This window comes from Mesoplodon bidens, assembly GCF_964165515.1.
Source record: "Mesoplodon bidens genome assembly, chromosome: 9".
Lineage (NCBI taxonomy): Eukaryota > Metazoa > Chordata > Mammalia > Artiodactyla > Ziphiidae > Mesoplodon > Mesoplodon bidens.
Window position 1 is genome coordinate 14,379,421 of NC_138166.1, and position 25,589 is coordinate 14,405,009.

The 25,589-nt window shown below is 41.8% G+C and overlaps 1 pseudogene across 1 annotated transcript in view; it reads right to left on the reverse strand.

The window, feature by feature from the left end:
- Window positions 1-714: 714 nt before the first annotated feature.
- Window positions 715-25,589, reverse strand: part of LOC308622447 (laminin subunit beta-4-like) — an 81,069-nt pseudogene continuing 56,194 nt past the window's right edge. The window contains exons 17-26 of the transcript in view: window positions 24,755-24,898; window positions 23,103-23,309; window positions 22,495-22,658; window positions 20,078-20,290; window positions 19,017-19,233; window positions 14,080-14,176; window positions 8,626-9,010; window positions 4,872-5,032; window positions 2,035-2,234; window positions 715-837 (exon numbers count right to left, since the gene is read on the reverse strand). The product of the transcript in view is annotated as a laminin subunit beta-4-like (transcript). The remainder of the gene's footprint in view (window positions 838-2,034; window positions 2,235-4,871; window positions 5,033-8,625; window positions 9,011-14,079; window positions 14,177-19,016; window positions 19,234-20,077; window positions 20,291-22,494; window positions 22,659-23,102; window positions 23,310-24,754; window positions 24,899-25,589) is intronic.

Sequence of the window (25,589 nt, forward strand, 5' to 3'; positions counted from 1 at the left end):
CCCTAAAGAAAGATAGGTAATTAAAAATTATACCCATTTATTAATATGACCAGAAAAGTAAATGAAACCATTTAAAATTATTAGAGACTCCATTATCAGGTACTTAAATATTAAAACAACTTTATCATGTCTATCAACACAGGAAAGAGTTCAAGTCATTAAGAGTATATTCCCATTAAAATATTTTCTAATATTAAATTCTAACATCAAAAATTGTCTATTTAGTAGAATTTCAAACATACCCTTGAATTTATGAAAAATATTCTTTACTTTGAGAGCTCTATAGTTTTAAACCTTCAAGGCTAGGAGTTTACACATTTCTATGCAGTGTTTGCTATAAAGGAAACATATCCACACAAGTCTATATATGTCCTACAAACATATACTTTGAGATTTTTCTCTTCTTTCTCACCATATACACACATACACACTATACACACACATATTATATGTATATATGTGTATATGTAATATATATGAGAAAATATGTCAATATTCACAACTACTTCTAAATCACCATTCATATCCGCAACTATATTTTTATTCTATATTGTCAGGCACAAGAACACCTAACATCTAGAATCTACCCTTTCACTTAGAAGTTAAACGGAAATTTTAAAAATTTCAAATAGTTTGCTTTTTTAATTTTACAAATAAAGCATGAGAAGACATCGTTTACCTAATTTTTCAACCCTTGAACTTGGTTGTTCAAATTGCGAATCACGAGCTCTGCTTCCTGAGCTTTGTGGAGGGTGTTCCTCGAGAGGGTCAGGAGCTGAGACAGCTCGGGCCACCCCAGGACAAGAGCACACAGGGCATGTTCCCTCCTCCACACACCTGACAGGAGAAAGTATCTATGTTAAAAAGCAACTTGTTGGGACTTCCCTGGTGGTGCAGTGGTTAAGAAACCATCTGTCAACAGTGCAGGGAACACAGGTTCGATCCCTGGCCCAGGAAGATCCCACATGCCGTGGAGCAACTAAGCCCGTGTGCCACAACTACTGAGCCTGCACTCTACAGCCCGCGAGCCACAACTACTGAAGCCCGTGAGCCACAACTACTGAAGCCTGTGCGCCTAGAGCCCGTGCTCTGCAACAAGAGAAGTCACCACAATGAGAAGCCCATGCACTGCAACAAAGTGTAGTCCCCCTGGGCTTCCCTAGTGGCGCAGTGATTGAGAGTCTGCCTGCCGATGCAGGGGACACGGGTCCGTGCCCCGGTCCGGAAAGATCCCATATGCCGCGGAGCAGCTGGGCCCGTGAGCCATGGCCGCTGGGCCTGCGCGTGCGGAGCCTGTGCTCCGCAACGGGAGAGGCCACAACAGTGAGAGGCCCGCGTACGGCAAAAAAAAAAAAAAAGAGTAGTCCCCGCTTGCCACGACTAGAGAAGGCCCGCATGCAGCAATGAAGACCCAATGCAGCCAAAACTTTTTTTAAAATTTAAAGAAAAAGCAACTTGTTGGCAGAGCTTTTTCTAATGTCCTCCAGGCTCACCAAGGCAAGACACTGCTCTGTTCATATGTGTTTCTTCAATAGCTGTTCACACTTAGTACATGGATATGACCGATTAAATATTTCCTAGTTAACTGAATAAATATCTAACTTATTTGTTATCAGCATTTGGGCCAATCAATGTCGCTTTTACACTTAATAGTTTTGGGGGAAAATCACATGTCTAGCATTTCCATGTTAATTTCTTTTTTTTTTTTTTTTTTTTAATAAAAAGTACCTTTTACTTATGAGGCAGGAGGAGTAAATGTCCATAATCTGTACCAGTGGGGAAATAGTAAATAGCATAAAATAATAAAATCAAGCCACAATCTTTACTCTTTGATTTTTCTCAAACTTTGACTTAAGAAATAAAAAATATAAATATTTATATTTTTAGATTAAATATATATTATTTATAGATACTTTCTACACTTATAAAATATAAATAAAAAAATAAAATGTAAGACAGGGAAATACAATCGAAGAGGTCTGTATATCAAGTAGAAACCACAAACACTTTGATTATACTGTCATGAATATTTACCTTTTCATGCAATATTTGAATATCTGGTATCTTGATCTGCTTTAATTTCTCCAATGACAAGTTTTCTTTTGAGGTTAGTGTATCTAAGATGGTAAGTCATTCCTGTTTTTTTCAGAGTTATCTACGATGGAAGTAGTTTCATTAGTTTTCTTTTCAGCAGATAGAGCTCTGATAATACTTCTTGATGTTCTTTGAGGAATCTACATCAACACAAATTAAGGTAAGATAAATTTTGTGAAAACAAATGAAATTATACATGGGTTATCAAGATAATCATTCCCCAATTTGACTAGACTGTCTTGGTCTCAATGATCAATACAAAAATTCAACATCCTCTCCCTTGAATTTGCACTTAATAGGGAAGTAAAGAGTAAGGAATTTGTTCTCATTCTGGAAGAAGGTGCCCACTGAAAGAACTGAAAATCTGTCAGCAGTCACCCAAGACAGGCAGAAGAAAGCAAAAGTGCCCCCGCGCTGATTTTCTCAAACTTGCAGATGTTGCGTCATAGATATACATGTAATAGCTACAGAGCTCTGAGGCTTAAGTTTGCAGACATGGGTTTGAATGCTGGCTTCTCCCTTTACTGTCTGGGTATGGCCTTGAGCAAATCTGTTAAGTCTCTTAGATTGTGTTTCCTTATCTGTAAACTGATGATGATAATTTGTAGAGATTAAGTGAGATAATATAAAGACCCTCTGTGAAGTGTTCCCCAAATGTAAGGTATTAATTTTGACCACCCATATGAATTTAATATGATGAAACAACTAAATTGCACCTCACTGTATAGAGCAGGAGTTGACAAAGTCATTCTACAAAAGGCCAGAGAATAAATGTTTTAGGCTTACCTGCCATCACATTGCTGTCACAACTACTCAACGCTGCCACTGCAGAGTGACAGTGGCCACAGACACCTTATAAATAAATAGGTGAGGTGGTGGTCTCCTAATGACACTTCATTTACAAAAACAGGCTGTGGGTAGGATTTGCTGGCAGTCTGTAGTTTGCTGACCTCTGATGTTGAGGCTGATGACAACAGCTAACGTGCTGAGTGCTTTCTATACGTCCTTCTGATCAGTTCTCAGCCTTGATCTTCACAAAACACTGTCAGGCGGTTAGCCCAACCACCACCATTTTACCAGTGAGAAAAGGAGGCTCTGATGATAGCAAGGTCTCACTGACAGTATGATGTGAAGCCAGGATTTGAAGCCAGGTAGTTTGACTCTAGAGCCTATGTTCTTAAACACTTCTCTGTATTTTCATATTGTAATGAAAACACAAATTCCTGAAAGTAATGTGGGATGTTTTAATGTAAACGAGAGTATATTAGGGCTTTAAACCGTTTTAGGAACCAAAGGCCCAGGGTTCTGATCTTTACTCCTTAGGTAGTCATAGTCCAGGCATGACAACCACACTTTATCTTTTCAACATTCCTGGTTTTTACACTAACGGACTCACTATATTGTGATTTTCATTTATCATGAACCGCCTACCCCCGCCCCGCCATCTCACACACACAAACGAACAAAAAGCCATGTTTCTATTGCTTGGAATGATTTTCTGCCTTGATTTATCTGGCAAATTTATCTTTATTCTGAGAGGCCTTTTCTAATAGACCCAGGAAGAACTCCATTCTCTCTACTCTGTTCCCGAAGCAGCTTGAAAATGTTCTTATAGAGTCTTTTCATTGTTTGGGGATTGTTTATATGTCTGTCTTCCCCGCCACAAGACTGGGATGACTTAAGGGCGAGACTTACTGCCCGTCTCTGCTGCTCAGCACAGTGTCAGGCATCGAGAAAAAGCCCAGTAATTGCTGTTGGACTGCAAGTTTGAGAGAATCAGCATGGGGCAGTTTTGCTCTCTTCTACCTGGCCTGGGTGACTGCTGACGGATTTTCAGTTCTTTCAGTGGGCACCTTCTTCCAGATTAGGAATTGGAACAAATTCTTTACTCTTTATGTAGCATTTATTGAGCATCATCAACAGTGATTTCATCAAATGTAGACCTTCCTTTAGGGTCATAATTGCCATCTATTTTTTTCTCTTTTAACTCAAGATCAGATGACAAACAGGACCATAGACATAGGATGAGGAAAAGCAGACAATGTTTTTGCCTTGAGATAGGTTTCACGTATATTTTCCCTTATACCACTCAACTACATGGGTTTGGTGTGAATAAGTTCAGTGCTACCTCTCCTGGTACTAACAAGCTGTCTGTCCATTTCCAAACATAACAAGGATCTCAGGGGAGATCAGCAGATGAGCTAATTCAAGTTTTGCTTTAGAGTTCCATTTCTCCTCCGAGTTGATTTTGGCTTTGGCATAATTCCCGTTCATTTTTAAGAACTATGCAATATGAATTACAGGCTTCTAGTATGCTACATGTCTCCAAATTCCTACAAAGTTCTTATGAGAAATTGTTTAGGTCCTTTTTGCCTCATATTCCTTTGCATTTATGGTTGCTGGAAATGGAGTGGCTTATACTCAGGAAGGCATAGAAACATGTCTCTCTCATTTCCTTATGGCCACAGTAGAATTTCCAAGCTGCTGATTAAATGAGATCCTAGCATGGTTTGGCATCCTAATACTTTGGGTTTCAGTATTTGTTTAGTATCGCAGATTGTTAGCGTTATTTTGTACAAATGCTATCCGGCTCTGCAATGTTTTAAAAAGTTGAAAATATTCATGCACAAATAATACCTTTAATGGGTGTGTTTTCATGTTCTAAAGTGCTCAGGTGCTGTGGCAATAAGCACAGGGAGATTGACTAATGGAATGCACTATGGATTTTATCAACTCCTGTCCAGAAACAGACAGTTGAGGTGCATTTTCTCTCTTACCCACAATGCTTGCATTACGGGCACGGGAGTGCAAATCAATTTCTTCTTGAAGATCTTCAAGTAAGAGGTTCACGTTATTCCTCGTTATTCCTCTTGTTTCTTTCAGATTTTGAAATTCATACACTGTTTTTCTCTGCTCACTTAGTTGCATGATTTCTTTCCTATAGGAGAAAATGAGAGTAAATGTAGCTAAGCTTATATTACATTCGACAGATTGGTGAAAAAAACACAAGTAAAGAAATTGCCCTCGGACTTCCCTTGGTGGCGCAATGGTTAAGAATCCGCCTGCCAACGCAGGGGACACTGGTTCGATCCTTGGTCTGGGAAGATCCCACATGCCGCGGCGCAACTAAGCCCGTGCGCCACGACTACTGAGTCCATGCGCCACGACTACTGGGCCCATTCACAACTACTGAGCCCATTCACCACAACTACTGAGCCCACGTGCCACAACTACTGAAGCCCACACGCCTAGAGCCCGTACTCCACAACAAGAGAAGCCACCGCAATGAGAAGCCCGCGCACCACACCAAAGAGTAGTCACCGCTCGCCACAACTAGAGAAAGCCCACGCGCAGCAACAAAGACCCAACACAGCCAAAAAATAAATATAAATAAATAAATAAAATTAAATAATAAAAAAAAGATTGCCCTCATTATTAGGTATCCTCGTACTTAGGATGGATTTTTCCCCCCAAATTTTCATTTGACAGTTTATGATTCTGTTTACCGCTTATCTCTTTCTTGCTAATTCCACTTCCTAGAGTATTTCAGCGCTCATTTAAAATGGTCTCCTAGCATAAAGGTTTTTGAATCTTTCAATTTCAGCTGTTTATACTCTGTCTCCCTTTACTTTGGTTTTCAAAAACACGTATTCAGATGTGGTTCATTTAAATCAGTCTAAGGGAGCCAACCTATATTAGGCTTTTAACAGAATCCCTCACACAGCCAAGGATAAAAATCAGTACCTCATTTAGAATAAATCTGCTTCCAGCAAGGTTCCTTTTACTGTTACTTCTGTACAGGGTCTTAAACTTTGAATTTCCACAAGTGACAGGTTTCCTTGCTGGCGAGTGTACATTTGGGTGTGTTCTTTCTACATCACCTTTGATGGTGCCACCTTTGTCCCACTTCAGTTGGCTGCGTTCAGCAAACACAGTTGGTTCAGGTGAATCATTAGAATATCCCTCATGAAGGGGAACGTGGGTACAAATCTTGAAGAATACAGTTCAGGGAAGCAACAGTACAAATTTATGGGACTCATTTATCTTGGTATGACCGCAAAGTATTAACCAATGCTTCCTAGCATTTCCTGCTCTCACTCTCCCTTCTAATCTAGTCTTTTCCTTCAAGCTCCACCTGTCAGCACTGTAATTCTTCTGGCTAATAACAATAACAGTAATTACTATTATTATAACTGGTACTCTTAAAGCACTTACTATGTGCCAGACACCATGCAAAGTGGCTTGTCTTGAGTGATTCTCACAAGAATCCCATGAAATAGAGACTTTAACCCCTCTTTTGATGAACAAACTGAAGCTTGGAGAAGTTAACTTCTGAGGCCACACAGCAGCAGGTGGATTTGAACCACAGTAGTCTGACTTCTCAATCTATGCTTATGATATCCTGGTTTCTCTGTCCTCCCCTTCCCCTTTGATTTGTAATTTACCCAACAAACATTTATTACTTAACTAAACCAGGCCTGGAGAAAGGTACAGAGAAGGCAGCTTTGCCCACAGAAGTCCCTCAGTGAGGCAATGGCTGAGCCACAAAGACATGGGAACATGCAGAAGGAAACACATCCTCTCTCAGGAGGTCAGGGAAGGCTTCAGTGAGGGGGTGGTGTCTGGGTGTTTGTTATAGAGGAATAGGAGTTTAGCAGGTGGTCCAAGAAGGGGACAGGCTTTCCTCACGGCTTCAGGCCTGGCCCCGGGACCCCGGCTCCTCTTGCTTTCTTCTCTCTGGTTCTGCTCGGGGCTCTTGCAGTATCTCTATCTACAGCATCTACTGTGGATTGGCTCCTTCTGCTTTCTCAGTTCCACTTCATCCACCATGTCCTATAACCACAAACCAGTGGTCCATGAGCCGAAACTCATCCTCAGACAAGTTTCTTTGGCCTCTACAGTGCTTTTTGAAAGCACTACTGGATTAGCTGCCTCTATTTTAAAGTGGGGACATTTCCATAAAAATCTGGATGTCTGACATTGTTTAAAAAATGAGGAGATCTGGGAACCTGGGGCCACAGTCTTTACCAGGGCATAGAAGTGCCTGTCCTCACCTGCCAACTTGACTTGGCTATGTGACCTCTCTGGGCCCTATAGCTTCATTTATGATGCAGGTGGCCCTTCCTCTGAACTATCCAGGTGAGTTGTATCATCTTCCTTGTGTAACTTTTAAGCCGTTGCCATATACTTCAGGATTTTTTGTCTGGTGATAATGAACCGCCTTATATTTATGCTTGTGGGTTTTTGTATGTTTGTTTGTTTGTTTTTGGCTGTGTTGGGTCTTCGTTGCTGTGCTCAGGCTTTCTCTAGTTGCGGCGAGCTGGGTCTACCCTTTGTTGTGGTGCGAGGGCTTCTCATTGCAGTGGCTTTTCTTGTTGCAGAGCACAGGCTCTAGCTGTGCAGGCTTCAGTAGTTGCAGCACGTGGGCTCAGTAGTTGCGGTGCACGGGCTTCAGTAGTTGTGGCTCGTGGGCTCTAGAGTGCAGGCTCAGTAGCTGTGGCGCACAGGCTCAGATGCTCCACGGCATGTGGGATCTTCCCGGACCAGGGCTTGAACACGTGTCCCCTGCACTGGCAGGTGGATTCTTAACCACTTAGCCACCAGGGAAGCCCTGACAGGTGGATTCTTAATGACTGCACCACCAGGGAAGTCCTTACGCTTGTGTTTTATGTAATATAAAACTCTGCAGCTTCAACTATTCTTTAATCCAGGAGCTTTTCTGGGGGAGGAGGGATATTTTTCTATAGAACTATAATCTTTTTGGTTTCTGTGTACTCCTAGAGGGGTGGAAACTATACCCAGCTCATCCTCGTTTTGCCCAGAGCAGGTCAGCAAACTTTTTCTTTAAAGGGCCAGAGAATAAATATTTTAGGCCTTGGGGGCACCATAGTGGCCCTGTTGCAATCGCTCAACTCTGTCATTGTAGAGAGAAAGCAGCCTCAAAGGATGTAAATAATGGGCGTGACTGTCTTCCAATAAAACTTTATTTACAAAAAAAATGTGATGGGTCGGATACTGCCTGTGGGCTACGGTTTCCTGACTCCTGGTCCAGAGCAACCAACATAATCTCTAGAAATATTTGATGAATGAAAAGAAGGACTCAATAATATATAATAAAGATGATATTGCATTTTGAAAGAATTACTGTACTCATTATATGACTTCACAGTAACGTGTGGGCTTATAAACAACTGAAGAATTTGGGAGCATTTAGCAAATTTCCCTGAGAGCATGGTCAAAAAAAATTTTTTGTATTAGAAACTTCCCCACTTCCAATTTTGTCTTTCAGCTCAGCTGGGTTTGGGTTTCTCAACTAACCTCACGATTGCCTTTTTGTTATAATCAATGACATCTCGCAAAATCATGTCATTCTAACTAGGTAAGAAAGAGACAACGATGATTCCCAGCCTGGTTATTAATGGAACAATGATTATTTCCCTAACATCAACAAAGGTTCATTTCTAAGTTGAAGGCTGCTAAAGCTCACAGGACTTAAGGTAAATCAGGAACTTAGCGATCTATTACTTGCACACAAACCTTACCAAACAGTCATGATAATCCTTGACTTTTAAGAATTCCCCAGATGAGAAAACAGGATGTCTCCAAATCCTTTCTATTTCAGACATGTTCTCTCTGAGGCCTTTGAAGTCGGCCTCACAGACAAGCAGGGTCTCTCTTTTATCTTCCATGTTAGCAGCCAGCCTAATTAACCCTTGCACCGCTTTGGAGAGGTAAGAAATGGTGTGGTCCCATTGATCAAAGCACAAGTGACATCGAAGACAAGCAGGGAATTCCTGGCCGTGACCCAGGACGCAGCGATCACATTGTGGGCCGCTAACATGCTCTCGGCAGTGACACGTGCCTGTGTCCTGGTCACAGATGTGCTTCTGGGAATCTTTCCTGTTGCAGTCACATGCTGAAAAGGATGGGAGAAGGAGCGGAGAATGTCAGTCACCTGGCCTTTGGCTCATGACCAGCTCAAGAATAAAGTCCTCCCCCTCTCCCCTGAGAATCTTCCCAACTCCCATTTCTATGGTGAATGTTAAAAAGCAGGATAATTTCAGAGATCTGTGCAATAGCCATTAAAACAGAGCATACCTCGTTTCATTCCACTGACCAGTCAGCTCTTGGTTTTTTTGTTTTTTGTTTTTGGACACTCCACTGTGGCTTGCGGGATTAGTTCCCCGACCAGGGATCAAACCCATCCTCCCTGCAGTGGAAGCGTGGAGTCCTAACCACTGGACTGCCAGGGAATTCCCAGCTCTTGTTTTTTATATGGACATTATTAGGTGTCACTTTTACTGCAAGTGTGAGTTGTTCCCATCTGGTTTCTTTACCTATGTGAGTGAAGAATATGGATCTAATGGATGACACACTTGTGACGGCCGCTACTGCCCGCCCCAACCCCAGAGTGGTTCAGGCGTGTCACAGACTCTCTAAGAAGGCCCATGATCACAATTTTTCTTAGTGAAACCCAGCCTGGGTGTGCTGTCTTCCATTACATAAGGAAAACTGTTCTGTTATCAAAAAAGGGGTGGGTGGGCGGATCGCCCTTTGGTATTTACCCAAAGGAGTTCAAAACATGACCACATAAAAACCTGCACATGGGTGTTTTTAGCGACTTTATTCATAATTGCCAACTTAGAAGTAACCAAGATGTCTATCAGTAGGTGAATGGATAAAGAAACCATGGTATATCCAGACAACTGAATATTATTCAGCACTAAAAAGAAATGAGTGTTGAGCCATAAAAAGATATGAAAGAAGCCAATCTGAAAAGGCTACATGTTGCATGATTCCTTTCCATGTTCTGAAAAGGCAAAACTATGGAGACAATAAAAATATTAGTTGTTGCCAGGGGTTGGGTGGTGGGTAAGGATGAACAGGCAGAGCACAGAGGATGTTTAGGGCAGTGGAAATACTCTGTATGATACTATAATTATGGATACATGTCATTATTCATTTGTCTAAACCCATAGAATGGACAACGCCAAGTGTCAACCCTAATGTAATATGAACTTTGGTGATTATGATGTATCAATATAGGTTCATGAATTGTAACAAGTGTACCACTCTTCTGGGGATGTTGATAATGGGGGAGGCCATGGTGGGGCCTGGGGGTATATGGGAAATATCTGTATCTTCCTCTCAATTTTGCTGTGAACCTAAAATTCCTCTTTAAAAAAGTCTTTTAAAAAATAGAGAACATTAAATTCATTTTGTCTTAACTAAAAAAAAAAAAATCCTGATACTACCTGCACTTCAAATGAATAGGTTTTTGATTAAGCCTGAGGATGGAGGATGGGGAGAGCTTTTGAAGTTACAGCAATTTCCAAAAGGTCAGGGAATCACTAACCTATGCCATTGGCTTGACTACAAGGAACAAGTGATTTAAAAATGCATTTGGCCAGCTTGAGTGAAAATAATGCCAATTAGAAATAAAAACTGATTAACACACTAGGCTCCTCCAATAGACATCACCTGTCTGGCACATTCCCTTTGGTCCAAAGGCCTCTGCAGAGACCCCTGGGGGAGCTCTGTGTGCTTCCCCAGCTGGAGGCCAAGGCTCCCCCTTAATACCTGCTCCTCCCCACGAGCACTCGTGGGATCTGTGGCCTGAGTGGACCGTTTGAAAAGTTTCCTCTGTGAAAGATGAAAACATTTTTATAAAGTAAGATTATTAAAATATTAGAGGGGCACAGGAATAGAGGCTCTCTAAGACAGTTTTTCTAAGAGCCAACATTTCTCCCTGGTTTTTAAAGTAGCAATTCCATTTGGAAAATTGAGTATTTGAATGGGGCAAAAAACCAAAGACATTTTTTTTTAAGCCACAAAAGCACATTTATACAGGAATGGAGAGGAGGAAAGAGTTACCATATGTAGCTACATTGAGGTGACCACAATCATAAATCCATCACATCTGACATTTCTTCGGATTGACTTCTTTTGGAAACCGATTTCAAACAGAGATTCAAAGATCCCTCCTCCTAGAACCAACCCAGATTCTAAATCTGTGCTGTCCGCTATGGTAGCTACTAACCACATGTGCTATTTAAACGTAAATGGATTAAATGAAATAAATAATTGTTTTGCTCACATGCACTAGCCACATTGCAAGTGCTCAGTCGTTACATATGGCTGGTGGCCCCCGAACTGGACAGTGCAGATGTAGAATGTTTCCATCTCTGCAGAAAGTATCGAACAGCCCTCCTCTAAATCCTGTAACTATTGCTGAGGCATGGAATGAAAGACACTAGAACACAAACTCCATAGGTTGGGGGCCTTGCCTTATTTGTTCACTATCTAGAGTACCCAGTAGACACTCTGTGAATTTTTTTTTTTTTTTTTTTTTTGCGGTACGCGGGCCTCTCACTGTTGTGGCCTCTCCCGTTGTGGAGCACAGGCTCCAGACGCACAGGCTCAGCGGCCATGGCTCATGGGCCCAGCCGCTCCGCGGCATGTGGGATCCTCCCGGACCGGGGCACGAACCCGTGTCCCCTGCATCGGCAGGCGGACTCTCAACCACTGTGCCACCAGGGAAGCCCTCTGTGAATATTTTTAAATAAATAAGTGAATCTGTGATGGACCCCAAGTTATGAGAGCCACATTGAAAAAAAATCCACTCTGCTGACTTCCTATGATCCATCTCCCAACATGTACCTTAATCCAAAGTAGCTATTTTTGTCAGCATGTTTCCAAATAGCAGAAAATTGGCTACAAGTTATGATCTCAGAAATCTGTTCCATTTTAATGACTTTGAGGAATTTCAATATAGGCTAACATTCAATATAGCACAAAGTTTTAATATAAGAGAAAAAAATTTATAGGGCTAAAATATTTCTTTTCAAAACTAGGATTAAAGTTTGTGGACTTTCAAATATAAGACATGACACCATAGAACTCCTAGAAAAGAACATAGGCAAAACATTCTCTGACATAAATCATACCAATGTTTTCTTAGGTCAGTCTCCCAAGGCAATAGAAATAAAAGCAAAAATAAATGAATGGGACCTAATCAAGCTTACAAGCTTTTGCACAGCAAAGGAAACCTTAAACAAAATGAAAAGACAACCTACAGACTGGGAGAAAATACCTGCAAATGATTTGACGGACAAGGGCTTCATTTCCAAAATATACAAACATCTCATACAACTCAATAACAAAAAACCAAGCAATCCAATAAAAAAAACAGGCATATATATATACAATACCAAATGTAAAATAGATAGCTAGTGGGAAGCAGCTGCATAGCACAGGGAGATCAGCTTGGTGCACTGTGACCATCTAAAGGGGTGGGATAGGGAGGGTGGGAGGGAGACACAAGAGGGAGGAGATATGGGGATATATGTATATGTATAGCTGATTAACTTTGTTATAAAGCAGAAACTAACACACCATTGTAAAGCAATTACACTCCAATGAAGATGTTAAAAAATATATATATATATATATATTAGGATTGGGAAAAAAATAAAGAAAATGCATAGATTTTTATGCATTTCTTGGAGCAGTTTCATCAAATAAATTCTTGTAAAGGAAAAAAAAGAAAATGGGCAGAAGACCTAAATGGATATTTCTCCAAAGAAGACATACAGATGGCCAACAGGCACATGAAAAGATGCTCAACATCGCTAATTATTAGAGAAACACAAATCAAAACTACAATGAGGTACCACCTAACACCGGTCAGAATGGCCATCATTAAAAAGTCTACAAATAACAAATGCTGGAGAGGGTGTGGAAAAAAGGGAACCCTCCTACACTGTTGGTGGGAATGTAAGTTGGTGCAGCCACTGTGGAAAACAGTATGGAGGTTCCTCATAAAACTGAAAGTAGACTTGCCATATGATCCAGCAATCCCACTCCTGGGCATATATCCAGACAAAACTATAATTCAAAAAGAGGGGACTTCCCTGGCAGTCCAGTGGTTAAGACTTTGCCTTCCAATGCAGGGGGTGCAGGTTCGATCCCTGGTCAGGGAGCTAAGATCCCACATGCCTCGGGGCCAAAAATCCAAAACATAAAGCAGAAGCAATATTGTGAAAAATTCAATAAATATTTTAAAAACGGTCCACATCAAAAATATCTTTAAAAACAAAAAACAAAAAGCACAAAAGATACAGGCACCCTTATGTTCACAGCAGCACTATTCACAACAGCCAAGACACTGAAATAGCCTAAATGTCCATCGACAGATGAATGGATAAACAAGATGTAGTGTATATATACAACGGAACACTACCCAGCCATAAAAGAGAATAAAATAATGCCATCTGCAGCAAAATGGGTGGACCTAGAGATTATCATACTACGTGAAGTAAGTCAGAAAGACAAATACCATATGATATCACTTACATGTGGAATCTAAAATATGACACAAATGAACTTACCTACAAAACAGACTCACAGACAGAGAACAGACTTGTGGTTGCCAAGGGGTGCAGGAGAAGGACGGATTGGGAGTTTGGGATTAGCAGATGTAAACTATTATATATAGGATGGATAAACAACAAGGTCCTACTGTATAGCAACAGGGAACTATATTTAACATCCTGTAACAGATCATAATGGAAAAGAAACTAATTGGTTACACAGTTTTCATTTTATTAATATTTTGTGGAAAATTTATTTTAAAGTTTGTGATTTTTCGACCAAATAAAGGAAGTTAAAACTCAGTTGGGGCTTCCCTGGTGGCACAGTGGTTGAGAGTCCGCCTGCCGATGCAGGGGACACGGGTTTGTGCCCGGGTCCGGGAAGATCCCACATGCTGCGGAGCGGCTGGGCCTGTGAGCCATGGCCGCTGAGCCTGCGCGTCCGGAGCCTGTGCTCCGCAACGGGAGAGGCCGCAGCGGTGAGAGGCCCGCGTACCGCAAAAAAAAAAAAAAAAAAAAAAAAGAACAAAAAAAAAAAACTCAGTTGGTTCATAGCAAGCCCGTGGTAGGACCAGGCTGACTGTACTCATGTTTCAGAATTACCAATACTCACGAATGCATCACCCCAGGGGATCCCCATAATAATTTTCCTCACACTCACTGCAGCGTTTCCCATCATAGCCTAATCTACACGGACGCTGGCCTGTAAGCTGTGAGAACAGTCATGGGTGAGAAATTGACAAGCTCTATGATCTAAAAAAATAATGCATTTTAATACAAAACAGTTTTCCCTCCAGTGATTTAGAACATACAGTTGTGCAAAGGCAGAGGCAGGAGGACTCCCGCAGCCAGCAACCACCCCCGACAGCACCAAGGATCAGAAGTTAATGTTTTTTGGCTGAGGGCTCTTGAATATACTGCCTGCTTCCAGCTGTTCAGGGACAGGTGGCCCCAAATCAGGAAACAGCCACAGATGCAAATGAAAACGAAACACATAATGGGAAATAGGCCACATTCACTCCCAGGTTCTGGGAGTTCTCCCCTAACAGAGGCAGACCCAAGACCTGGACTTAACCTCCATCAATTAATTTGGCAAATAATGTTTCCATTATGGAATGTAAATTAGAGTTTCTCCGAATTGGGCTAACGTTTTTCTCCACAAAACATTTTTTGTAAATGAAGCTTAATCATTCAATGACAGTTATTTAACTGTGTTTTGGGGAGAGGGCTGAAATTTCCTGCATCCTCTCAACTGCACTCTTTGGCTGCGCTGCTTGTGGGATCTTAGTTCCCCGAGCAGGGAGGGAATGAACCCGTGCCCCCTGCAGTGTGGAAGTGCGGAGTCCTAACCACTGGATTACCACGGAATTCCCCCAACTGGATTCTTGACCAGCTTTTCCGAACACCAAGGAGACTGGAAAATTAACAGGGGAAAAATATAAAGTCAAATCACTATTGTTGGGTTTCCCTGGTGGCGCAAGTGGCTGAGAGTCCGCCTGCCGATGCTGGGGGGCACGGGTTCGTGCCTCGGTCCGGGAGGATTCCACATGCCACGGAGTGGCTGGGCCCATGGGCCATGGCCGCTGAGCCTGTGCTCCGCAGGGGGAGGGCCACGGCAGTGAGAGGCCCGCGTACCACAAAAGAAAAAAAAATCACTATTGTTGTGGTCCTAGGTTATACCTGACCAAAGCTGCTTACCCAACAAGAAGTAGCTGGATTCATAAAGTGACTGGGTCTACTAAGCTTCTACCCATTTTTGGAGTAACCACTGGCTTTTACTCAAATATAAGGAGTTATGGGAGCTTGTTGCCATATTGTCTTTGTTGGGCAATGCTGTCTTACATTGATGCAGAATCTGCTCCTTGTAACTTGTTCCCATTGTTCTGAGTCCAGTATAAGGAAATTGCACAAAACAGGCAGCCTCCCTCTTCCCACTTAGAGTCCATTTCCGAACTAGAGGTGACCATCCTCAACTTGCTTATGCTTCGTTTCTTTAAGCCAACCACCCCTAAGACTTCATCACAAAATACCACGGTTCTATCCATTATCCTTGTTGTCTTCCTTTGGACACAAACTAGTTTGTCAATATAATATTTAAAATGTGATACTCAGGGCTTCCCTGGTGGCGCAGTGGTTGAGAGTCCGCCTGCCGATGCGGGGGACACGGGTTTGTGCCCCGGTCCGGGAAGATTCCACATGCCGTGGAGCGGCTAGGCCCGTGAGCCATGGCCGCTGAGCCCGCGCGTCCGGAGCCTGTGCTCCGCAACGGGAGAGGCCACAACAGTGAGAGGCCCGCATACCGCAAAAAAAAAAAATGTGATACTCAGAAATGAGAACAATGTTCCTGGAAGCCATCTGGCCACATAGAAGACAATAGGACAACGGCCACCCTGGAGCTGGGCACGGCACACCCAATCCCCTCTTTGGCAGCCCAGCCACACCACTGGCTTACTTGAAGCATGTAACCAAAATCCCCCAGATGTTTTTCTCACAAGCTAGTGCCAACTTATTACTCCCACCCTGTATTTATGCAATGGATTTAAAAATCCCAATTGCAAAACTTTATTTTTAACTCATTGACATGTCATCTTCTTGTTGCCAGCCAACAAGACAGGCTGTTAAAATATCTTGTCTCTTGTTTTGTCTTGATCACATTAACTTATAACTTTATAATATCTGCAACTTATAACTTTATAATATCTGCAAATTTGATAAGGATGTTTCCCCGACTCCATCTAAACTGTTGATGAAAATATTGGACAGCACATTTGGATCTCTGTGAGAATGCACTAGGGACCACCTACTGGCTGACACAGAGACATTTATCAGTAGTTGTTTAAACAGCTGGAAATCTTAATGTCCACGTCTCTTCTATACTCCAATGAAAGTGTTTCCTGATTGTAAAGAGCAAACTTTCCCAAGGAATCCCCTATGGACCAGATGACCGCAAATACCCTTGTCCTAAGGGGGTCTTTGGTTAAACCAACACCATCTGCTTTTCAGCTTTGTAGATTTCCCTTAGCCTCCATGACTGAACTGTTGTCTCTGTCAAGTCCTGCTACAAATATGCTTCCCCAAAGGTCTAAGACGTATGCCAGACAGTGATGTCATGAGGATTAGGAGTTCCTCATGAATTAGGAAGCCATGCAGTGTGTAGAGATCTACCAATTTGTTCCATGGTTGGTGGCTGCAGGTGTGAGGAGTGGAGCATATAAAAGAGTCATGGTCCTCTAGTGCTCAGATCTTGGTTTCTAATACCATTCTGCAATAAAACGAACCAGCCCTCCTTAAAGAAATGGCTGATTCTAGGACGGGGCAGGAAATACACACGATGAGCTTAGAGCATCTTGCAGTGAAGAAAATAAGGAAGTACTTAAAAACAAACAAACAAACAATAATATGTCAAATTCATACAGAAGCCAACTGAAAGAGCTCCCCATGACCAAAGCTGGAAAAACTTGAATAACAAAATTAAGTAGTGCTGGATTATAACTCAAAACATAGTACAAATATCCTGAGTCCACTGATATTAAAAAATGATTGAGGGACTTCCCTGGTGGCGCAGTGGTTAAGAATCCGCCTGCCAATGCAGGGGACATGGGTTCGATCCCTGGTCCAGGAAGATCCCACATGCCGTGGAGCAACTAAGCCCATGTGCCACAACTACTGAGCCTGCGCTCTAGAGCCCACGAGCCACAACTACTGAGCCCCCGCGCCACAACTACTGAAGCCCACACACCTAGAGCCCGAGCTCCACAGCAAGAGAAGCCACTGCAAAGAGAAGCCCGCGCACCACAAAGAAGAGTAGCCACCACTCACGGCAACTAGAGAAAGCCCACCCACAGCAGTGAAGACCCAAAGCAGCCAAAAATAAATAAATAAGTTTATTTTTAAAAAATGATTGAAAAAATGAAGAAATGGGGGACAACAGACAAAACTCCAGTGCAGAAGAATTCCAAATAATTTATGGAGATACTCTGCCCTCAGAGAGACCGAGCATAACTGTCCATTCCTTAAATGTGGACTGTGTTTAGTGACTTCCCCCCAAGGAGTACAGTATGGAAAGGAGAAGGGTTGCTTCACAGCAGAGAAATGACACACACTGCTTCAGCCAGGTGATCAAGATTCAGGTCAACAGTGATCAGTCGTGTAAATGGTATGTACCCTTGATGTGCTGTGATAAGAATAGCGCTTTACCTCTGTGGTCTTCTTCTCAAAACCCATAATCCAAGTCTCATCGTGAGGAAAACATCAGATAAATTTGAATTGAGGGACATTTTACAAAATACTCCTCAAAACTGTTAAGGTCACCAAAAATAAGGAAAGTCTAAGAAACTGTCACACCCAAGAGGAACTTGAGGAATCGTGATGACTAAAGGTAATGTGGCATACTGGATGAGGTCTTGGAACAGAAAAAGGATATTAGGTAAAAAGCTAAGGACATCTGAATAAATTATGGACACTAGTTAATGATAATGTATCAACACTGGTTCATTAGGGACAAATGTTCCACACTAATGTAAGCATGAATAACAGAGGAAACTGGGTGTGGGGTACCTCTTCTCTATGTTCACAACTTTTCTGTAAACCTAAGTCTATTCTAATATAAACATTTATGAAGGGAAAAAAGGCCATTGTGTGCATTTGTGTGGGTATGGGTTGGAGCAGGGAGCGTTGGAGAGAGAAAGAAAACGAGAAGGGAAAACACACTCAACATATAAGAACTACCTTCAAAAGTCTACTTGTACAAAATTTGGCCTTTGAATAAGTTGAACAGTGGAGCTGAAAGTGGAGATGAGCCATACTTATTAGTCAGGAAGATTCCAGCTTCTGAAATGAGCATTTTGATTCCAATTAAACCCTAATCCCTGTATTGTGGATTGGACTCTAAAATTTCTTGTCATTGTTTTATCCTTCTTCCTGCATCTCTACTAATATAAAAGTGTTTCAAAGAATACATTTATTAAGCCAAAAAAGCCTATTCATGACATTGTTTTCTCCATAAATAATGTTAATATTCTTTTTAAAAAATTTCATGCTCATTGTTTTATTGACTGAAAATCACATGTGCAGTTAACTGGTGTTAACTGTAAATTAAACATAAAGATTTGCTCCTAGGCTGCATTCTTTAGAAACAATTGCTGCTGCTCTGGTAACTATAAGATAAATAAGATAAATTAAATAAGAAGACATCTTATTTAACCATATGTAAAGCAACTGGTGAGCTGCAGGGAATAACAGCTTGATTTTTTTAAATGGCACTATGGATTCTGAAAGAATCCGTTAACTTTCATTCTGATTCATAATCAATTCCGATTAATGATGGATTCCTAGGGGCTTGCCTATGCTTATACATATGAAACAGTGAAAGAGAGGGTGGTCTGTGTTTCATTCCTTGATAAATGCAGACTCTATCCCCATGTAAGTCCAATCCTATCTAAAAACACCGATTAACAGCAGTATGTAAAGAAAACATTCTTTACATATTTAGAAAGCATGTCTCCCCATCACATCTCACTTTGACACCACAGGAAACTGAAAGTCTCTTGCCTGGTCACAGTGTCTATTGAGTGAGGTCCAGGGGTCACAATCACATGGTTGACATCCTCTGCCGGGGATGACATTCCAGCATCCATCAGCACAATGGCCACAGGCCCGGCCTGTGACGTTGGGCATACAAGGGCATGTGCCAGTGTCAGGGTCACAGAGGCAAGCTCCTCCACTAGGGGGACACTCAGATGGACTCACGCCAGAAGGATGACAGAGCCTTCGTTGGCGGGTAAATCCGTGATAACACTGGCATCAACAACCCCTGCAAACAACTTTCTAGAGTGGAGGCATCGTTTCTTTAAAAGGTTCAAGGAAGAAACACCTTACAATAGAACAGAATTTATCAAGGAATCTAAGTAGGTTGAACCCATTCAACTGTTTTTGATCTCCCCAAAATGCAATTTCCTATGGTTCTACCTACTACTACATTCCAAGAGCTCACAATTAGGATAAATGAAAGTCTCACTTTTTCCTCACACCACTCACCAAAGTTCCACTTATGTCAACAATCCAGAAACAAATTGACATGGGTGAACTGAAATAATTAAAATATCTCCTAAAAATGAGGAGTATATTCCTCCTCTTTCTTTATCATGGAATTAAACCCTTGTCCTCTTCTACATAAGTGATTCTCCTAGTTATACATGAAAGTCACTTGATGAGCTGGTTACAAGGCAGATTCCTGGGCCTGGCTCCCAGAGATTCAATTCTGTGGGTCTGAGGCACAGCCCAGGAATCTGCATATTGATACCACACACCCCCATCCCCAGGTGGCTCTGGTACAGTGCATGGTAGTTCACACTCTGAGAAACAAGGCTCCGAAACCACTAAGGCACGTGTTGAAGAAAACAGTCACAAAAGGCAAACTAATAACACCAGTGAGTACTCTGTAGCTGCATGTGCACTGCACCTCTTTCTGCTGCTGAGCTCAGGACATCAGCCCATCACTCCGTGGGCACGGGCACTACTGACCTAACAGAAATAAGTACGGGAGTTGCCACCACAGTTATGAGCTGCCACATCCTGACCCCCCGCCCCGCCCCCCAGGGAGCTTTGCAGACTTCCTCCTACAGGTCTGATTGAGGGCCAAAGTAACCTGGCCTGCAGCTGGCAGCTGGGGCCTTGAGTGTTGTGCAGACATTTAAGGCCCTCCCCCGTGACTGGGCTGCAGGACTCTGGATCAGTTACATCAATGTGCTGTTGCAGGCACAAGGTCGGCAGGGCGCTCCCAAATTTCTTGGATTTCCATAGAAACCAGCAGAGCATTCTCCACCCTGCACACCAGAAAGAAGGGGAGAGGAAAAGGGAATGAGATGAGGGGTGTGTGTGTGTGTGTGTGTGTGCATGCGTGCGCTTGGGGAGGGATATGGAGAGTGATGTGGATAATTGGACTCCTCTGGGGATAATGAGAGGTCACACATTTGGGATGAATAAGGAAAAGTGTTCTAAATTAAAATAAAACATTCATTTAAATTTATTATCCATTCAGGGAATAAAAAGATTATCTGGATTTTAAAAGTCCTTGGTGAAGAATGGACTCTTTCTTAAAAAACTACAGACTTGAGTGTGCAGGATTCCTGGGTCATCATAGAACCAGGATCACCCCAAAATGCCTCCAGACCCAAAGCTAATCTCAGCCCCTGTTTTCTGAGACGGGGGGGCACCCCAACTCTCATCTGGTCCTAGAGGTGAAACAGCAGCAGCCTGAGATAATGTGCCTGGAAGTGAAGACGGGTGAGTAATTGTCTTGATGTGTGGGGTCCTCAAGGTTTTTTTTTTTTTTTCCCCGTACGTGGGCTTCTCACGGCTGTGGCCTCTCCCGTTGCGGAGCACAGGCTCCAGACGCGCAGGCTCCGCGGCCATGGCTCACGGGCCCAGCCGCTCCGCAGCATGTGGGATCTTCCCGGACCGGGCCACAAACCCACGTCCCCTGAATCGGCAGGTGGACTCCCAACCACCGCGCCACCAGGGAAGCCCCCTTGAGGGTATTTTTGTACTAACCTTTATTAAGATACCTTGAGGGTGTCTCCATTAAGGTTGATGGAGAAGCCATTCCCATCTCCCCTACACTCTACTCTTTCAATCACGGGGCAACTGCCATTGTTTAGGTGCCCAAATCATGGGTCCAACTTCCATGTTTTGGTTCATTCCATTTAGAAATGGTCTCATAGCCCAACTGTGGTCTTAGTTCATCGACAGATGAATGGATAAAGAAGATGTGGCACATATATACAATGGAATATTACTCAGCCATAAAAAGAAACGAAACTGAGCTATTTGTAATGAGGTGGATAGACCTAGAGTCTGTCATACAGAGTGAAGTAAGTCAGAAAGAGAAAGACAAATGCTGTATGCTAACACATATATATGGAATTTAAGAAAAAAAATGTCATGAAGAACCTAGGGGTAAAACGGGAATAAAGACACAGACCTACTTGAGAATGGACTTGAGGATATGGGGAGGGGGAAGGGTAAGCTGTGACAAAGCGAAAGAGAGGCATGGACATATATACAGTACCAAACGTAAGGTAGATAGATAGTGGGAAGCAGCCGCATAGCACAGGGAGATCAGCTTGGTGCTTTGTGACCACCTGGAGGGGTGGGATAGGGAGGGTGGGAGGGAGGGAGACGCAAGAGGGAAGGGATGTGGGAACAGATGTATATGTATGACTGATTCACTTTGTTATAAAGCAGAAACTAATTAAAAAAACAAAAAACAATTGACCAACCAAGCCAGAGTGCACGTGGAGAAGAGGCTATAAGAATTAACTAGAGACACGTGTAACCTTAGAGGTAACAAATAAGAAAAAAAAATGGCCACGTAATTTATCATGATGTTAATTATCATTGAAGAAAATAATAATGCCATATTTTCTATTATGATTCAATCAAGTAGACTTTATAATTTTTTTCCTTGTTTGCACTACATGTTTACACTCATGCTTAAACTCTTCAAAATAAAATTTTTGACTGAGGGACAGACACAAATATTGAATTAATTTAGGCAGTATCTGTATAATGCCTGAACTGGTGCTTCAAAACATCTGAAAAAATCAGTTATATCTGTGAAATACCAGTCAAATTGATTACTTGGAATTATATAAAGAAAGCATTTGACTGATTAATTCTTAACTTTTAAATTATGTTATGTGTTTATATATACATATATAATTTAATCACATATGTATCCTAATTAATGAGCCATTATTTTATTTAAAAAAATTAATTTGATTTGAACTCATTTGGTCAGTTTTCTAGAACATTATTTAAAAACAATTAGAGGTCAAATGATTTTTTGTCATTGGTTTTGAATCATTCAAATTCTTTATTCAGTAAAGTAGCAATTTACCAAATTGTGTCTTCTTGCCATTAACTTATATCCTGTACCACTCATTTGTCCAAGGCAGATAAACTATGAGCATGTTATCATTTTTTAGATAGCAATGTGGGATAAGAAAAAAAACATCATGAACTATACTGCATACCTGCATAACGTTGAAGACAATTGCAGATTACATCTGAGCCCAAGGATTCTGATAACAGGAATGGGCAAAATACTGATTGCTTGAGGGAACATCTGGACACGGGCAAGGAAGGCAGGACTGTCCTGAAGAAGGATTTCCATAGTAACCATCGATGCATCTGTCAAGGCAATTTTTTACTAAAATGTTACCAGGAAAAGCTCACATTAGCCAATGTGGATTTGCTATGCTTTAGGACAGTGCAACTCTCAAAATTCAATATTTTTAGAAGATGCTCATTTGCTCTGTAAAAGGGTTTTTTTGCTTCATATTGAAAGGTCCATGGCTTAGTCATTAAACTCAATATAAAAGCACCTAATTTACATGCACATTTTAGGAATATAAAAAGCAAGGTGCCAGGCAAATACCTGTTACTGATTTACTTAGACACTGCTTGGCTCATAACAAGATTTTGAAGGCTGATAAACTGATGCTCTATCTTCCTTGCCCAAAGTCATTACTCTACACTTAAATACTGTTGATTCTCTACTCAATGGTCCTTCAGATAATGTTGTGAAATCAGAACAAAAGGAGCAAAAAATAAGAGTGCATATGAATTCCATACCTTTCACAGTTTCTCCAAGTTGTAAAACCTCCACAACTGAAGCATGACAGTGAACCCATTACAAAGGCAGGGGCGGCAGTTAGGAAATCCAAAATAGCCCTCCAGGCACCGATCACAATAGCAGCCAGCTACCTCTCCATGGCAGGGGCACCGTCCTGTTACTTGGTCACATACAGTGTTCTCTGAGCCTTGAGGGTGGCAGTGACGCTGGATAAAGCAAAGAGAAGCCTGTTGGGGTCGGGGTGGGGGGCAGTGGTGTGCTGGTGAAAGAGTCACAGTTCTGATTTCACAATCTCTAATTCACTGTATCAACCCTATCAAGGTGGATAAACTGAGTCTATACAGTGCTTAGAATAGAGCATGGCATGTACAGAGAACCAGGTAAAAATATTTGTTAAATAAGAATGCACTGATTCAATCAACAGAATGTTGTGGACAACTGGTTTTTTTTTTTTGAGGTATAACTGATATACGACATTATATTAGTTTCAAGTGTACCACATAATGATTCAATATTTGTATATATTGCAAAATGGTCACCACTGTAAGTCTAGTTAACATCCATCGCCATAGTTACAATTTTTTTCTTCTGATGAGAACTTTTAAAATCTATTCTCTTAGCAACTTTCAAATATACAACACAGTATTATTAACTATAATAGCCATGCTGTACATTACATCCCCATGACTTATTTATTCTATAACTGGCAGTTTGTACTTTTTGACCCCCTTCACTCATTTCGCTCACCACCCCCCCACCCCTTGCTACTGGCAAACACCAGTCTATTGGTGCTCCATACCTATGGGCTTGCTTTTTTGTTTTTTGTTCATTTTAGATTCCACATATAAGTGAGGTTATCCAGTATTTGTCTTTTTCTGACTTATTCATTTAGTATACTGCACTCAAGGCTTACCCATGTTGTTGCAAATGGCAATATCCTCTTCGTTTTTATGGCTGAATAGTACTCCACTGCATGTATATACCACATTTTCTGTAATCATTCACCTGTTGGTGGAAACTTAGATTGTTTCCATATCTTGGCTACTGTAAATAATGCTGCAATGAACATGAGAGTGCAAATATCTTTTCGTGTTAGTGTTTTCCTTTTCTTCAGATAAATACTCAGAAGCAAAATTGCTGGATCATATGGTAGTTCTTTTAAATTTTTTGAGGAACCTCCATACTGTTTTCCATAATGGCTCCACCAACTTACATTCCCACCAACAGTGTAGGAGGGTCCCCGTTTCTCCACATCCCAATCTCATTGTTTTAGCCTTTCCAGCCACCGAGCTTATGCACCAGATGCTAAAGCTGGGTTTACACAGCCAACTCCATGGTGTCCTCACATCCCCCCTGGACTACCATCTATCTGATACAAACTGAAAACCCCCTGAAGCATGGACCATGTATTTTTTATCATCACTCATGTTTCCTAATAGAGCTCTGTACACAGTCAGTGCCCACTGAATGGAAGAATAAAGTATAGCGGAAAAGCTTTCAGTACATTTTATCTACATAGACGAGACAATCTGAATAATGAAGCCAAATTCCTAATCCCTCCCCTTTTCAACTCCCCACATTGATTTTCCTGCCTTTAAAACTCCAAGGTTGAGAACACATGTGTTTCCCCCATCTGGCTTTTGCTACATACAGTGACAGCTGTGATGCCCCAAACTGTAGCTTCCTGTTGAGCACGTGTCACAGCAGCGGCCGGTCACACGAGGCTTACACTGGCACTGGCCTTCCAGTCAGCTGCACTTGGGTCCCACTGAGCCCTGTGGGTGACAGTTGCAGGCTGTAGGGAACAAAACAAGTTAGAGGCAAAGGAAGTGACAGAGAAGCACTCCGTCCTATTACTGGCTCTAGTTCATGTCTTTCTCATTTGTTACCTCTAATCCTTAACTCCCTCATCTGTTAACTGGGGATAATATATGGTATACCTCCTGGGATTATAAGGATTAAAGACAATCATGCCTGTGAAGTACTTAGAATAGTGTTTGGCACCTGTAAGTGCTCAATAAACACTACTTAACAAACATCACTTGGCAATGAATGTTACTTAACAAGTTATTGAAAAGCTTAAAATAAATTGCTTCAATCATTAATTGTTCCAATGTAATTATTATTTCTTCAATTCCTGATGATCCGTGTTGGTGCTGGATTATACCTTTCATTTCCCTTGTTCCATATCTTTCATGAGATTGCAGGCAACCCAAAAGTCAGAGTCCTGCATGGAGAAAGCATCTGTCTGGAACTTGGGAAGCCCAGACTCTCATGGTGGCTGTCACGCTACAGCAGTGATTCTCAACTAGGAGGAGATTTTTACCCCTAGGGGACATATGACAAAGTTTCGGGACATTTTTAGATGTCACAACTGAGGGGAGGGTGGTATCAGGTGGTACTGGTATTGGGTGGGTAGAGGGTAAGGTTGGTGCTAAACATCCTACCATGCACAGGACAGCAACCCCTCCCCAATGAACTATTAT